The 15,683-nt window shown below is 38.8% G+C and overlaps 1 pseudogene; it reads left to right on the top strand.

Moving 5' to 3' along the window:
• The first annotated feature begins 9,780 nt into the window (after window positions 1-9,780).
• LOC101393280 (nucleolysin TIAR pseudogene) lies at window positions 9,781-11,203 on the top strand (annotated as a pseudogene).
• The last annotated feature ends 4,480 nt before the right edge of the window (window positions 11,204-15,683 follow it).

The following is a 15,683-nucleotide window of genomic DNA, read 5'->3' as shown; positions in this document are numbered from 1 at the left end:
ATAAGAAAAGATTTACTCTCAATATAGGCTATACTGACTTGATATTTAACTTGCCCCAAATTTAGCAGACACCAGTCTGATATCAGGATTTTGTCATTTCAGGTGACAACTGCTATGGATGGCATCATTTACAAGGGTACCTTGACAAAGCAGGAATTTCAGACTCATTTTGGAGACAGGCAATGAAGACCTAACGGTGGGTGCTGTTTGTTGCTCACCCTCCTGCTCTGCTACTCGGAGCTGATGGTGGTTATTGGAGAGAGCCACAAGACAGTGGCCAGAGGGTCCACTAAACTTTCGGAGGCCTGGTCTGAGCTGCCTGCTTATGCTTTACTGTTCAGCAGGCATTTCATTCCCCACTGTCACTGCCTGTTGTCGGGCCTTCCTGTTTCAAATGCCTTCCCTTCTCCTCAGCAACCACCCAGCCCTCTCACTCTGAGCTGGAACTCTTTCTGATTTCATTGGGAAGTTTGCAGTTTTATGTACTCTTCCTTCATTTCCTCCTATATGGACTAACTCTTCTTGCAAAATTCCTGGAAAAGTTACTTCTACTCCTCTACCACTATTTTGTCATGTATTATCCAATTCCCAGTCCCATTAAGGTATTGAAGATATTTCTGAAAAGATGTCCGGTACTTTAGTTTTGAGAATTCTCTTCCTTTACGTCTAGTAGGATTTGAGGTAATTAACCAACACTTCCTGAAAACTCCTCTTCACTTGGCTCACTGCAAAACACTATTTTTCTTCTTTCTTTTTCCTGCTGCTAAGATGTAGCCTTACCCAAAGTAAGTCCTTAGGTTTCTCTTCCCTCCTCTCTCCCCTCCTCTTTGTCTTTACACACACACACGTGCATACATACTGAGTTTTATGCAAATTCCCAACTCCAGTCACAGTATATTTGCAAGCTCTAATTGTTCGTCTATCTGCCTGATGAAAACCTGGACCTCAGTGTTCCACTGGCATCTTAGATTCAACATATCTGAAATCAGACTCCGTTGCAAAGTCATCAAATGGTCTTACTTTCTTGGAGTGGCATTACCATTCTCACTTTCTCCCAGGTGCAAAACCTTGCCTGCCGTCTGCACTCATGACACTGTGGCCTCTCACTTGTGTCTAGTCAGCTGCTCGGAGGGTCTGCCTCTTGATCCCAGGGATCCATCACCATTCTGCTTTGGGATTCTTGTCTGGATTGGTCCCCCTTCTTCCTACCCATCCCCATTAGGACTCATTTTTACAATGACCAGGTTTTTTGTGTGTGTGTGAGGAAGATCAGCCCTGAGCTAACGTCTGTGCTAATCCTCCTCTTTTTGCTGAGGAAGACTGGCTCTGAGCTAACATCCATTGCCAATCCTCCTCCTTTTTTTTTTTTTCTCCCCAATGCCCCAGTAGATAGTTGTATGTCATAGTTGCACATCCTTCTAGTGGCTGTAGGTGGGACGCGGCCTCAGCATGGCTGGAGAAGGGGTGCGTCAGTGCACGCCCGGATCCAAACATGGGCCACCAGTAGTGGAGCACTCGCACTTAACCGCTAAGCCACGGGGCCAGCCCTACAATGACCAGTTCTGGTGTATTTCACTTTAATTCTCAGACATCCTGAGGGCTTCCGGTTCCTGCCTCACTTAGCACAAGCCCTGACTACATTCAAGGTCTCTGTGTCCCTTCCTTCTCCTGGGTGCTCCTTCCTTCTCCTCCCCTCAATGAGCCAGACTCACTGTCCCCAGCACGCCCCACAATCCTGTGTCCCTGATTTGCTGATTTCCCCCTTTTCCTGAATTCTCTCCAGGCCATTATGTTTGGTTTTCAATAATAATTTTCAAATTTTTTATTCTGAATTTTATTTTCCATATACTTATTAAAACCTCCCAGAAAAGTTTTCCTGATGACCTTAACAAGTGGGAATCTTACTTTACTTTGAATTACCACATCACACGTACTTTTCCTGAGGTGCGTATCATTCTTCTGTTTCATGGTGCATTTGTACCTTTGTAACAGTCCATGGGGTTTTAACTGGAGCGTTTTGAGTTTAAACGCACTTGGATTTGAATCCTAGCTTGTTTACTCTGTACCTATATGATTTGGGGCAAGGTATTTATTTGAGCCTCAGTTATCTCATCTATAAAATGAGGAAAATGAAGGGATTTGGGGGAGGAGCAGGTAAAATATTAGGCACTTGGGTAAGTGAACTAGCGTCATAGAGCATATGGTTAGCTCCCCAACTGGGTGTGAGTCTCGACTTTGCTGGGCACTCACTGTAGGACATTGGTCGGCTCACTTGTTCTCTGTGGGCCTTTGCTCCTAGGTGGTAAGATGGGAGGTTAATGAGCACCTGGGTTGTAAGGGGACTGATGCAATGCCCAGCACAGAGCGGGTGCTCAGTAGACACCAGAGCCATTTTGTCATTGTTATTGCTGTTAGATTCATGCCAGGACTTTTCCAGGCAATGTTCATATATCATCTCATTTCACCTTAGTTCTCAGAAAGATCCCCTCTCTATCCATGAGCTGGTCATATCACTAGTTTATAGGTGAGGAAGCCGAGGTTCCACAGCTAAGATGACAGAAAAAGATGGAGCTGTGATTTATGACAAACCCAGAAGTTGCCTGGCTTAAATTTATGCACTTTTTGTTAGATCATGATAAAGTGAACATGCATTAGAGGATTCAATAAATGTTAATATTCATACCCACTTAAGAATAATACATAGTTCACTTAGGAAAGCTCATGGTCTAGTTGGGGCCCGGGAGCAGACAGACAACATGTGAAATAGAAATTACAATTTAAACAGAGGAAGTGATAGTACAGATACTACAAAGAAGTAGTATCTTTGTGCGAACACAGAATATGAGGCAATTTACTGCCTGGGAAAGGAAAGGGGAAGAAGGCCCCACTTTTAGAATGCTGGTGGCATTTGAACTGGCACTTGCAGGTTGAGGAGTTTACTAGGTGGAAAATCCAACTTGTCCTTCAGAGAAGAACTAGCTTCTGCCTCAGAGGCATTGGGCTCTGAAAGATCCTGGCACATTCAGGAAATGGTGAGCAATCCTGGGTGGCAGAAACAAACAATGATCATGAAGAATGAAGGGGACAAGGATGGGCAGACAGCCACGCTTAAGGGCATCTTCATATGCCAGATTAGGAGGCTGAATTATAGCTCAGAATCATTGGAGATCTAAAAGATTTTTAGTAGCAAGAAATGAACATGCTCGTCTTTGCTTTTGATGAAGAAGACTTACTGCCTGGTGGCAGGTGAGCTACAGGAGGATGATGACTTTGGAAGACATTAAAATCTTTAAAACTAGGTCTGAGAGCTAAAGTGGTTGGAATGAATGAGAGGCTAATTCTAGAGACATATCTGAGTTGGAGATGACTGGTTTTGGCGACATACTGGATTTAGGATGTGCAGTGTTGTGAAAAATAAAGGTTTCTAGTTCAGAAGACTGGATGAAAGGTGTTTTACTGAGTAATGTTTAATAATTCATACTCTCAAAAATTTTGATGAACAATTTGCAATTCATTAGTCCACAAAAGGACTCCTTGACTACCTCAACAAAAAGCTGGCCATCTGGATGTTGGCACAACAAACTTAATTGGATGCCTTTTTTTAATAGTGCCTAAAACTTGGGTTCTTATAAATGTGTATCACTGAAAGTGATACACTGAAAGTGATACACTGAAAGTGATCACTGAAAGTCCCACACAGAGAGAATCATTTAGCTGAGTTAGAGGCAGATCCAAACCATTTGTTTAAATTCCAAACCAGTCACTGTTTATGAAATTTTATTTTAGGATACTTAAAATGTATTGATTACCTGCTCAAAAGATGTAAGTCTCTGCAGAGGAGATTCTTTTTAACTCAACCATGTTGCTTATGCTGCACTTTCAAAGGAAGTGCTAGGGAGGCAATGCTGAGTCAGAATTCTTCTTCCTATGATGGTGTGGAAGACAGTCGTGGCAGGTTTAAGTCTCTGAAACAGAGACTGTGAACTTGATTCAATGGTGGGAATTTTTTTTAACACTTCCAACAGCTGAATTAGAGCAGGCTAGAGTGGCAGGCTGGAGATCCTGGCTGGCCCTGGGGTGGTAAGAGTAATAATCCACTTTGTGGTGGGAAGGCCTCAAGCAAATAGAAAAGGTGTGTCAGGACCTGTAATAACCCCACTCTTGAAAAATCTGAACCATTACGTCTCTTTTTCTGGTTATGGAGTTTAAAATGGCTTTCCTTACCCTTCTGAGAGTTGGGTATTACTTTCTTCTGTCTGTGTGAGAAGTGGAAGGCTAGAGAAATAAATTAATGGGATCTTCAGAGAAAAACACACTTTATTCTAAACTCATAGCCAAGTCAGAAAGCCATTCTACACCCTCGTTACAGGCTCAGAACAGAGTGTGAGTGATCCCGTTCCATTTATAGACAACTCTGATCGCCACTCTTTTTGGTTCTAGTTGCAGATACTACATGCACACTGAGAGGATTTGAAAATGTATAAAAGCCCAAGGTCATGGCAGTATGGATGTTTTCACTTTCTCTTCAGCTCTTACAAATTTTTCAGACCCTCTCAGTGAACAAGAATTATTTGCAGACATGTATGTATACATATGCACAGTTCCCTTTTTGTATTGTTTTGAGTTGGTACTCCCCCCCTTTTCAACTTTTTATCATTAATAAAACAAGCCTGTTAACAAAACAAAGAAAACTCTTGGCTGAGGTGGCTTCATTGGTGAAGTCCACCAAACATTTACAGAAGAAATAATACCAGTCCTACATAAGCTCTTTTAAAAAACAGAGGAGAGGGCTGGCCCCGTGGCTTGGTGGTTGAGTGAGCGCGCTCCACTGCTGGCGACCCGGGTTCGGATCCCGGGCGCGCACCAACGCGCTGCTTCTCCGGCCGTGCTGAGGCCGCGTCCCACACACAGCAACTAGAAGGATGTGCAGCTATGACACACAACTATCTACTGGGGCTTTGGGGGGAAAAAATAAATAAATAAAATCTTTAAAAAACAGAGGAGAAGGGAATACTGTCCTACTTATTTTATGAGGCTGAAATTTCCCTGATACCAGAACCAGACAAAATCATTAGCAAACTACAGACAGTATCTCTGATGAAAATAAATAGGACATCCCTTTACAAAATATTTGCAAATTTAGCCCAGCAACATATAAAAAAGGAATGCAAAGTTGGTTTAACATTTGACAATAAATCAAAGCATAAAGAAGAAAATTATATGATCATCTCAATAGATGCAGAGAAAGCCTTTGACAAAATCCGATGCCCATTCATAATAAAAACTCTTGGCAAACTAGGACAAGAAGGAATGGCCTCGCCCTGATAGGCACCACCTAGGAAATACCTACACCTGATGTCATTTAATGGTGAAGACTGAATGTTTCTTCCCTAAGGATGAGAACAAGGCAAGGATGCCCACTTTCACCTCTTCTATTCAGCATATACTGGAGATTCTAGCCATTGAAGTAAGGCAAGACAAGGAAATACAAGTCATAAAGATTAGAGAGAAGTAAAACTTTCTCTATGTGCAGATGATATGACTATGTAGAACATTCTGATGACTATATTAAACAACCATTAGAACTAAAATGTGAATTTTATAAGTTCATCGTGCAAAGGTGAACATATGAAAGTCAATTGTATTTCCATGTACTAGAAGCAAACAATTGGATAATAAAGTTGAAGAAACAATAGCATTTAAAATAGCATGAAAAACATGGTGTATGTAAAGGAAAATTTAACAAAATATGTGGAAGATCTATATGCTGAAAATGATCTAACATTAGTAAGGTTGCTTAAAGAACTAAGTAAATGGGAGCTCCACCACCATGAATTGGAAGACTCAATGTTAAGATGTCACTTCTCCCCAGACTAATCCAGAGATTCAACACAATCCCAAAGAAAATCCCAGCAGGCATTTTTTAGACATTGACAACTGATCCTAAAATCCATATTGAAGTGCAAAGGAACTAGAATAGATAAAATAGTTTTTGAAAATACCAACACAGTTGGCAGATTTACAAATACTACATAATTTCAAGGTTGATAGTAAAGCTACATTTATTAAGACAGTGTGGTAGTTTTCTCATTGTGTGGAGATTTCATATTTTATCCAGCTGTTCTGCTGTTTATGAACATATCTGTTTTCTGTTTTGAGTCTTTACAAATAATGCTGCTATGAACATTCTTGTACACTTCTGTTGATGGACATATGCATATATTCAGCTATATGAGATGTGGCTAAATGCTTTTCCAAAGTGGTTTTACCAATTTATAATCCCATCAGCAGTATATGGGAATTCCCATTGCACTACATTCTTGGCAACTTTGGTATTGTCACTCTTTTATTTTTTGTATGACTATAAGCATTTTGGTGGATGTGTAATGTTATGTCACTGTGGTTTTAATTTACTTTCTCTGATTATTAATGTGGTTGATAACTTTTTCATGTGTTTATTTGTGTAACCTCCTTTGAAGTTTCTTGCTTATTTTTCTATGGGATGATAGTATTTTTCTTAGTGACTGCAGCAACTTTATTGTGGACTCAAATCCTTTGTCAGTTGAGCTTTTACTTTCTTCATGGTGTTTTTTGATGAGTACTATTTTTTTTTATAATTTTATTTATTTATTTTTTTCCCCCAAAGCCTCAATAGATAGTTGTATGTCACAGCTGCACATCCTTCTAGTTGCTGTATGTGGGATGGGGCTTCAGCATGGCCGGAGAAGCGGTACGTGGGTGCACGCCAGGGATCCGAACCCAGGCCACCAGCAGCGGAGCGCGCGCACTTAACCGCTAAGCCACAGGGCCGGCCCCTGATGATTACTTTTAATGTAGTCCTAATTATCAGTCTGTCCCTCTACAGCTAGTACACGGGGTGTCCTGCTTAAAGTCCTTGCCTGCTCTGCAAGCAGCAAGATATCCTCCTACATTATCTTCCAGGAGCTTTGTTGTTTTGTGTTTTCTATTTAGATCTATAATCATTCTACAAAGAAGTTTTACGTTCATGAGATAGAGGTCATATTTTATTATTTGTGTAGGTGAGAGTCTGGTATGTGGGTCTCTATTCTAGTCCATTGTGTGTTTGTGTGTCCTTGTCCCAATATTAGAACACTTACTGTTGTGGTGTGATAGGTCTTGACATCTGGAATAGTAAGTCTTTCCATTTTGATTTTTTAAAGATTTTCTTGGCCATTTTAGGCCCTTTCCATATAAATTTTAGAATCAGTTTGTCATATCCCACTAAAACACACATGCATATTTGGGATGTTGGTTAGAATTGCATTAGACTTAACAGTCAGTTTGAGGAAAGTGAAATATCTGAGACTTCAAATCCACAAATGTGATAATACTGCTCATATATGTTTAAGTCATTTTTATTTTCTCTGAAGTTTTTATTAATTGAGGTATAATTGACATACATTATAGTAGTTTCAAGTGTACAACATAATGATTCGATGTTTGTATATATTGCAAAATGATCACCACAATAAGTCTAGATAACATCAGTCCCCATGCATAGTTACAGAATTTTTTTTCTTGTGATGAGAATATTTAAGATCTACTTTCTTTGCAACTTGCAAATATGCAATACAGTATTATTAACTATAGTCACCATGCTGTGACACAATTACCTCCCCATGACTTACTTATTTTATGAGTGGAATTTTGTATGTTTTGACTTCCTTCTCCCATTTGGCCCGTCTCCCACCCCCAGCCTCTGATAACCACCAATCTGTTCTCTGTAACCATGATGTTTGCTTATTTTTTTAGATTATATATATAAGTGGGATCATATGGTATTTGTCTTTCTCTGTCTCAGTTATTTCACTTAGCATAATAACCTCAAGGTCCATCCATGTCATTGCAAATGGCAAGATTTTTTCTTTTTTATGGCTGAATAATATTCCATTGTATATATATACCACATTTTCTTTTTTCTATTTGTGTGTGTGTGTGTGTGTGTGTGTGAGAAAGATCAGCCCTGAGCTAACATCTGCCAATCCTCCTCTTTTGCTGAGGAAGACTGGCCCTGGGCTAACATCTGTGCCCATCTTCCTCCATTTCATATGAGACTCTGCTACAACATGGCTTGACAAGCAGTGCATCGGTGCGCGTCTGGGATCCGAACCCTGGGCCACCACAGCAGAACGCACACACTTAACCACTATGCCACCTGGCTGGCCCATGCCACATTTTCTTTACCCACTCATCTATTGATGCACATTTAGGTTTTCCATATCTTGGCTATTATAAATGATGCTGCAATGATCACAGGGGTGCATATATCTTTTCAAGTTAGTGTTTTCATTTTCTTTGGATAAACACACAGAAGTGTAGCTATTTTTAATTTTTTTCAGGAACCTCCACTGTCTTTTCCATAGTGACTGCACCAATTTAAATTCCCATGAACAGTGCACAAGGGTTCCCTTTTCTTCACATCCTTGCCAACACTTATTATCTCTTGTCTCTTTGATGATCACCATACTTATAGGTGTGAGGTGATAGCTCTTTGTGGTTTTGGTTTGCATTTCCCTGATGATTAGTGACATTGAGCTCCTTCTCATATATGTGTTGGCCATTTGGATGTCTTCTTGGGACAAATGTCTACTTAGTCCTTTGCCCATTTTTCGATTGGATTGCTTTTATGTTATTGGGTTGTATGAGTTCTTTATAAATTTTGTTATGGGTTGTATGAGTTCTTTATAAATTTTGGATATTTAACCCATTATCTGATACATGGTTTGTAAAATTTTCTCCCAGCCTTTTGATTTTGTTGGTTGTTTTTTTTGCTGGGCAGAAGCTTTTAAGTTTGATGTAGTCCCATTTGTTGATTTTTTCTTTTGTTGTTCGCGGCTTTGGTGGGATATCCACAAAATCGTTGCCAAGACCAATGTCGAGGAGCCTCTTCCCTATGTTTTCTTCTAGCAGTTTTAGAGCTTCAGGTCTTATGTTTAAGTCTTTGATCCATTTTGAGTTAATTTTTGTGAGTGGTATAAGATAGGGGTCTAATTGCTTTCTTCTGCATGTGGTTAATCAGTTTTCCCAGCACCATTTGTTAAAGAAACTATCCTATCCCCACTGGACGTTTCTAGCTCCCTTATCAAATATTAGTTGACCATGTTTGGGGGTTGAATTCTGGGTTCTCTATTCTGTTCCATTAGTCTATGTATCCATTTTTATGCCAGTATCATAAAAGTATTATTTTTTAAGCATCTTTAAAAGTTTATATTGTGTTTGCTGATGGAGAAATACAGCTGATTTTTGTATATTGATTTTTTATTCAGCAACCATGCAAAATTTATTATTTCTAATAATCTGTACATTTATTTGAAATTTGTATGTATTACCATCATGTCATCATGAATGGCAGTTTTCTTTCTTTTCCAATCTCTTGTTTGTCTTGTTTATTCAAGAACTTCTAGCCTGAACAGGAATAATTAAGTAGAAGACAAAGTGGTGATAGTCCCATTCCCATTTTTAAAAGGACACATCTTCAACGTTTCACCATTTTATCAGATTAAGCAAGTTTTCTTTCTTCCATTCTTACGTTCCTGAGAGTTTCTGTCATGAATAGGTGATATATTTTATCAAATCCTTTTCTGATTATCTCCAATAAGAATATTTTTTCTGCTCCTCCTGGTTGGAGCATAGTGTCCAGAGCGGGCTGGGGGGAGAGAGCCCGAAAGCAGGGTTCGGTGCCTTTTTCTCTGTCCCCAGCCAGTGCCTGGAGCCCCTCTCCCCTTCCTCCCCACCCCTTCCCCTCCCCAGCCTTGCCCTCCCCCTTGTCCCGGGATCGCTCCTTCGCACCCACCATGATGGAAGACGACTGGCAGCCCCGGACTCTATATGTAGGTAACCTCTCCAGAGATGTGACAGAAGTCCTTATACTTCAGTTATTCAGTCATATTGGACCCTGTAAAAGCTGTAAAATGATAACAGAGCATACAATCAATGACCCATATTGCTTTGTGGAATTTTATGAACACAGAGATGCAGCTGCTGCATTAGAGGCTATGAGTGGGAGAAAAATTTTGGGAAAGGAGGTCAAAGTAAACTGGGCAACAACACCAAGTAGCCAGAAAAAAGATACTTCCAATCACTTCCATGTGTTTGTTGGGGATTTGAGTCCAGAAATTACAAAAGAAGATATTAAATCAGCATTTGCCCCCTTTAGTAAAATATCGGATGCTGAGTAGTTAAAGACATGGCAACTGGAAAACCCAAAGGCTATGGTTTTGTATCTTTTTATAACAAACTGGATGCAGAAAATGCAGTTGTGCATATGGGAGGTCAGTGGTTGGATGGTCGCCAAATCAAAACCAATTGGGCCACACGTAAACCACCTGCACCTAAAAGTACACAGGAAAATAACACTAAGCAGTTGAGATTTGAAGATGTAGTAAACCAGCCAAGTCCAAAAAAAATTGTACTGTGTACTGTGGAGGAATTGCTTCTGAGTTAACAGATCAGCTCATGAGACAGACATTCTCACCATTTGGACAAATTATGGAAATAAGAGTTTTTCCAGAGAAGGGCTATTCATTTGTCAGATTTTCAACCCATGAAAGTGCAGCCCATGCCATTGTTTTGGTGAATGGTACTACGATTGAAGGGCATGTTGTTAAATGCTATTGGGGCAAAGAATCTCCTGATATGACTAAAAACTTCCAACAGGTTGACTATAGTCAGTGGGGCCAGTGGAGCCAAGTTTATGGAAACCCACAACAGTATGGACAGTATATGGCAAATGGGTGGCAAGTGCCGCCTTATGGAGTCTACGGGCAACCATGGAATAAACAAGGATTTGGAGTAATCGATCACCTTCTGCTGCTTGGATGGGTGGATTTGGTGCTCAGCCTCCCCAAGGACAAGCTCCTCCCCCCTGTAATATCTCCTCCTAACCAAGCTGGCTGTGGTATGGCAAGTTACCAAACACAGTGAGCTGGGACTCTAAACAAAATTGTAATTCATGATAGCTTCAGTTTCCTGTGACACTCTGAAGACATGAAAGTAGACATAGGAAAATGAAAATATTTATTTTAAAAATTGAAATGTTTGGAACCTTTAGTACAGCTTTGCTTTGGTGAAGGACACATGTCTTCTAGTTCTGCCTTTTTAAGTTTTTCTTCATGATGGATATGAACATGATTTTTCTTTGTGTACAAAAACAAAAATAAAGTCAATAAAGACAAAAAAAGAATATTTTTTCTCCTTTATTCTGTTAATATGGAATATTACATGGATTTTAAATGTTAAGGCTACTTTATTTTCCTAGAATCAACTCAACTTGCTTGTGATATATCATTCTTTTAATATTCTGCTGAATTCAGTTTTCTAGTATTATGTTTGAGATTTTTTTCATCCACGTTCAGGCAGGTGCTTGGCTCATAATTTTCCTTTCTCATAATGTCCTTTCCAGATTTTGGTGCCTCTGTTATGTTGGTCTGATAAAATAAGTTGAGAAGTGTTTCCTCTTTTTCTATTCTTTGGAAGAATTGGTGTAAGATCAGTGTTAATACATCCTTAAGGGTTTAGACAGTTTGTCTGTCTAGCCTCCTCAGTCTGGAGTGTTCTTTGTGAGGCAGTTTTTAATTTTGAATTTAATTTCAGGTATAGGACTATTCACATTTTTCTACTTGTTTATCAATTAGTTGCATTTTTTTAGAGAATTCGTCCATTTTATCTAGTATTTTTAAATGTTTGGTATAAAGTTATTTTAATATCTTTCTATTTTTTAATGTCTGTAAGATCTGTATAATGTTTCCTTTTTCATTTCTGACATGGGTTAATTGTATGTCTACTTGATAATACTTGTTAGAGGTTTTCAATTTTATTAGCTTTTTAGAGGACTTCTTTTGAGGTTATTTTATTAGTACTTTTATCTATTTCCTTCCTTTTCCCTTCTTTGGACTAAATTGCTGGGGAGTTTCTCCCTCTAAATTCTTGAGAGGGATATTTAACTTATTGATTTTTTCAGACTTTTGTCTTTTTAATATATGCATTTAAACCTAAAAATTGTTCCCTAAACATTACTAACTCCATCCCAATAGTTACGGTATATAGTGTTTTCCTTACCATTCACTTCAAAAATATTTTCTAATTATTACTCTATTGTCTTCTTTAAATAATTGGTGATTTAGAATTGTATCGCTTAATTTCCAAACCTAAGGAGATTTTCTTTTATTTTTTCATTATTGATTTTTAATTTCATTGCATTGTATTAACAACATACTCTTCATATTTCAGTATGTTGCTCTTTGTTGAGATTTACGTAGAGCCCAAGAAGTTGTCAATTTTCGTAAATGTGCTGTGTCTGCTTGAAAAGAATGATTTGGGTTAAATGTTCTACATAGGACCATTAGGTAAGCTTGCTGACCGTGATCATTCATATCCTCCCTGAGTTTATTCCTTTCATTCCAGCAGCTGTGGGAAGTTATCTCCACTCCACTTGTGGGTGTGTCCTTTTCCCTGGAACTCTGCCTCGTTTGCTGTCTGTACTTTGAGGCCATGTTGTTGTCATACATTTTAGAATTATCTTTTTTCCTTATAAGTTAAAGTTTTATCAGTAATGTTTTCTTCTTTATTTCTTCAGATGCTTTTTTGCCTTAAAGCTTTCTTATTTGATGTTAATATAGCTATGCTTGCTTTATTTAGCTAACATTAACAAGTTATATAATTTTCCTTCCTAGTAATCAAAACTTTTTATATAGCCTTATTTTTAGTATTGTATCTCTTATAAAAAGCATACATTTCAAGTTCATTTTTTACCAAGTCCAACAGTCTTTTATTTTTTATTGAAATATTAAGTCCATTTACATTTAATCCATTTGTTTCAATCGTCAGATTGAAATACTACTTTATTATGTATTCCTTATTTGTTTCATCTGTTCTATATTCCTTTTTCTTTTGTTTCTTTCGGGTTTATCAAGTATTTTTTACTGTTACATTTTTCCCTCTGGTAGGTTAAAATTACATACTCTTACCATTCTTTTAGTGACTATCTGTAAAAACAACACACATTTTTGCTTTATTTTGGTATTTTTACCTGTTTCCAGACAAATCAAGCAATTTTTTTTTTTTTGAGAGGAAGATCGGCCCTGAGCTAACATCTGCCAATCCTCCTTTTTTGCTGAGGAAGACTGGCCCTGGGCTAACATCCATGCCCATCTTCCTCCACTTTATATGGGACACTGCCACAGCATGGCTTGCCAAGCAGTGCGTCGCTGCATGCCCAGGATCTGAACTGGCGAACCCCGGGCCGCCGCAGCGGAGGGCGCACACTTAACCACTTGCACCACCAGGCCGGCCCCCAAGCAAATTTTTTAACTTAATTTATTCCACTCCCGTGTGGCATGTTGCTGTACTTTTACATTAATTCTCTCTCTCTAGTAAACCACATAAGACATTAATATTATTGTTTATACTATCAGTCTTTATGAAATCCTTTTTCTTTGCTTCCTCTCCTTTTTTCCTGTATCTCCAGGTTTCTATTTGGGATTATTTTCTTTCTGCCTGAAGAGCACTTTTTTGTATTTCTTTTAAGTGAAGGTCAGCTAGTTGACAAATTATTTAGACTTTTCTGTCTTAAAATAGATTTCTTTCATTTTCCTTCTTGAAAGATATTTTTACAGGGTGTAGAATTCTAGTGGGCTGTGAACCAGAGGTGCTTTGGGCACTCGCATTCACAACTTCTGTCTAGAGCCAATTATTTGGCTGTATAATAATGTTAATTATGTCAAGATAATGATAGAAATATAAAGTATACGTGTGAAGATGGTGCAATGATTTAAAAAATATCTATCGTATGTTATTTACAAAAGCATGTGCACTATGATTACAGCTACACAGAACATTCAAAGAAAGATCAGAAAATAATATACCCAGTGGGCGCTGTTGTGGTTCTGATTAGTTGTTTTTCTTATTTCACCTGTCTCAAAGCAGTTTGAGTTGTGCTGCTGTTTTTTATAATTAAAAGATCAATGCAAACCCAAATATTGTGAGTACAGTTCAGCCTACTATCAATGGATCTACCTTTTAACCAGCCAGTTATCTTATAAAAAGTTATGAGGAGCTGGCCCAGTAGCATAGTGGTTAAGTTTGCATGCTCTACTTCTCCAGCCCAGGGTTCATGGGTTCAAATCCCAGGCATGGACCTGCACGCCACTCCTCACGCCATGCAGTGGTGTCATTCTACACACCAAAAAAGTAGAGCAAGATAGACATAGATGTCAGCTCAGGGCCAATCTTCCTACTAAAGAAAAGTTTCAATAAATAAATAAATGGATCTTCCATCATTTTCCTAATACTAATTATGTGTTTACTGTCCCTTTATTCTAAAAAGTATTTACAATAATCAATAACGACAGTAAGATACCATAAGATAATAAAAATTAGCTATCAGTGAAAAGAAAAGAAAAGATAAAACAAAACTGGGGAGGAACATAAAATGGTGCCAGGAATGAGGCTAATAGAAAACATATATTCTGGAACCCAAAACATGTGGCAGGTGGGTGGTATACTTATTTCAAATTGTCTAATAGCCAAAAGGAAAAGTAAATCTGATCAACACAGTGATCCATAAGATTAAAAAAGCACAAATAAACTCTAAATATCATCCAGCTATTTAATTCTTCAGGTGAAGCTGTCAAGTTCTAAGATCAGAAACACATTTGTCTTCAGAACCTCCTACAGCAGCTCTTGTGTAATGGGGTGGACACTGCAGCAGCCTCCTCCACTGGACCCAGCATTCTTTTCTTAGAAGTCACCCACAAACACAGTTGAGTTGAAGCAGCTCTTGAGGCCAGTGTGACCAGGCCCAGGTGAAGAGCCCTCTGCTGGCCTGAGATAGATTTTATCTCTGCTTCTATGGGTAGATTGAGTAGACGTAAAGAAATTGAGGAGCTGTGCACTTTGGGGCAATTTTTTACATTTTTTCCCCTCGGTCAAACTGTTGATATTTGGCAGGAGATTGCACTTCCTAGGTGTGTGGGATACAGTTACTATACTGTGGGAGATCAAAATTGGCCACCCTGAAATACATCTCTTTACCTTGATTATTTTCTCTGATGGACAGTTGACCTCCCCCATTACCTGCCTAAAGAATTTAACATAGAAGGCCTGTTTCAGGAAGAAGTTACTATCATATGATGGCTGTAATATAATGTAAATAGATGTTACAATAGGAAAGGCACCAACAAGCCCATCTTACCAAAAATTCTGTCTCTCCCAGGCCACATTCTCTAGGTGGTCCTACAAAGAGTTGCTGGACAAATATTTACATTTATAAGGGAAATCTCCATTTGTAAAGGTATCTCCCTCTCTGTATCGGGAGGAGGGGGGAATGGTCTTATCTCTGGAAACTCTTATCAGTACGGAAGAAGAAGACTTAAATCTGCATACCCTTGGTTACTGTGATTTCTGTCTCCCTTCTGTCTCCCTCCCCACCCCCAACATCCTCCTTTGTCTTTAGCTGAATATAGTATTTAAGATAAGAATCTCTGCCACTTTGTTGAGAAACTCAATTTCCCTGGTTTCTCAAATGTATACATGTTATTAAACTTGGTATTATTTTCTCCTGCTAACCTGTCTTTTAATTATTTGGCCAGCCATAAGAACCTTAAGAGAAAGGGCAGAGGAGGATTCTCCCACTTCCTCGATGACACTTTACCACTCAAATAGAG

The sequence above is a fragment of the Ceratotherium simum genome, chromosome 18 (genome assembly GCF_057802395.1).
Source record: "Ceratotherium simum simum isolate JZ-2026a chromosome 18, ASM5780239v1, whole genome shotgun sequence".
NCBI lineage: Eukaryota > Metazoa > Chordata > Mammalia > Perissodactyla > Rhinocerotidae > Ceratotherium > Ceratotherium simum.
Note: the sequence above shows the minus strand (reverse complement) of the source record. Positions and strands in the feature narration are given on the sequence as shown.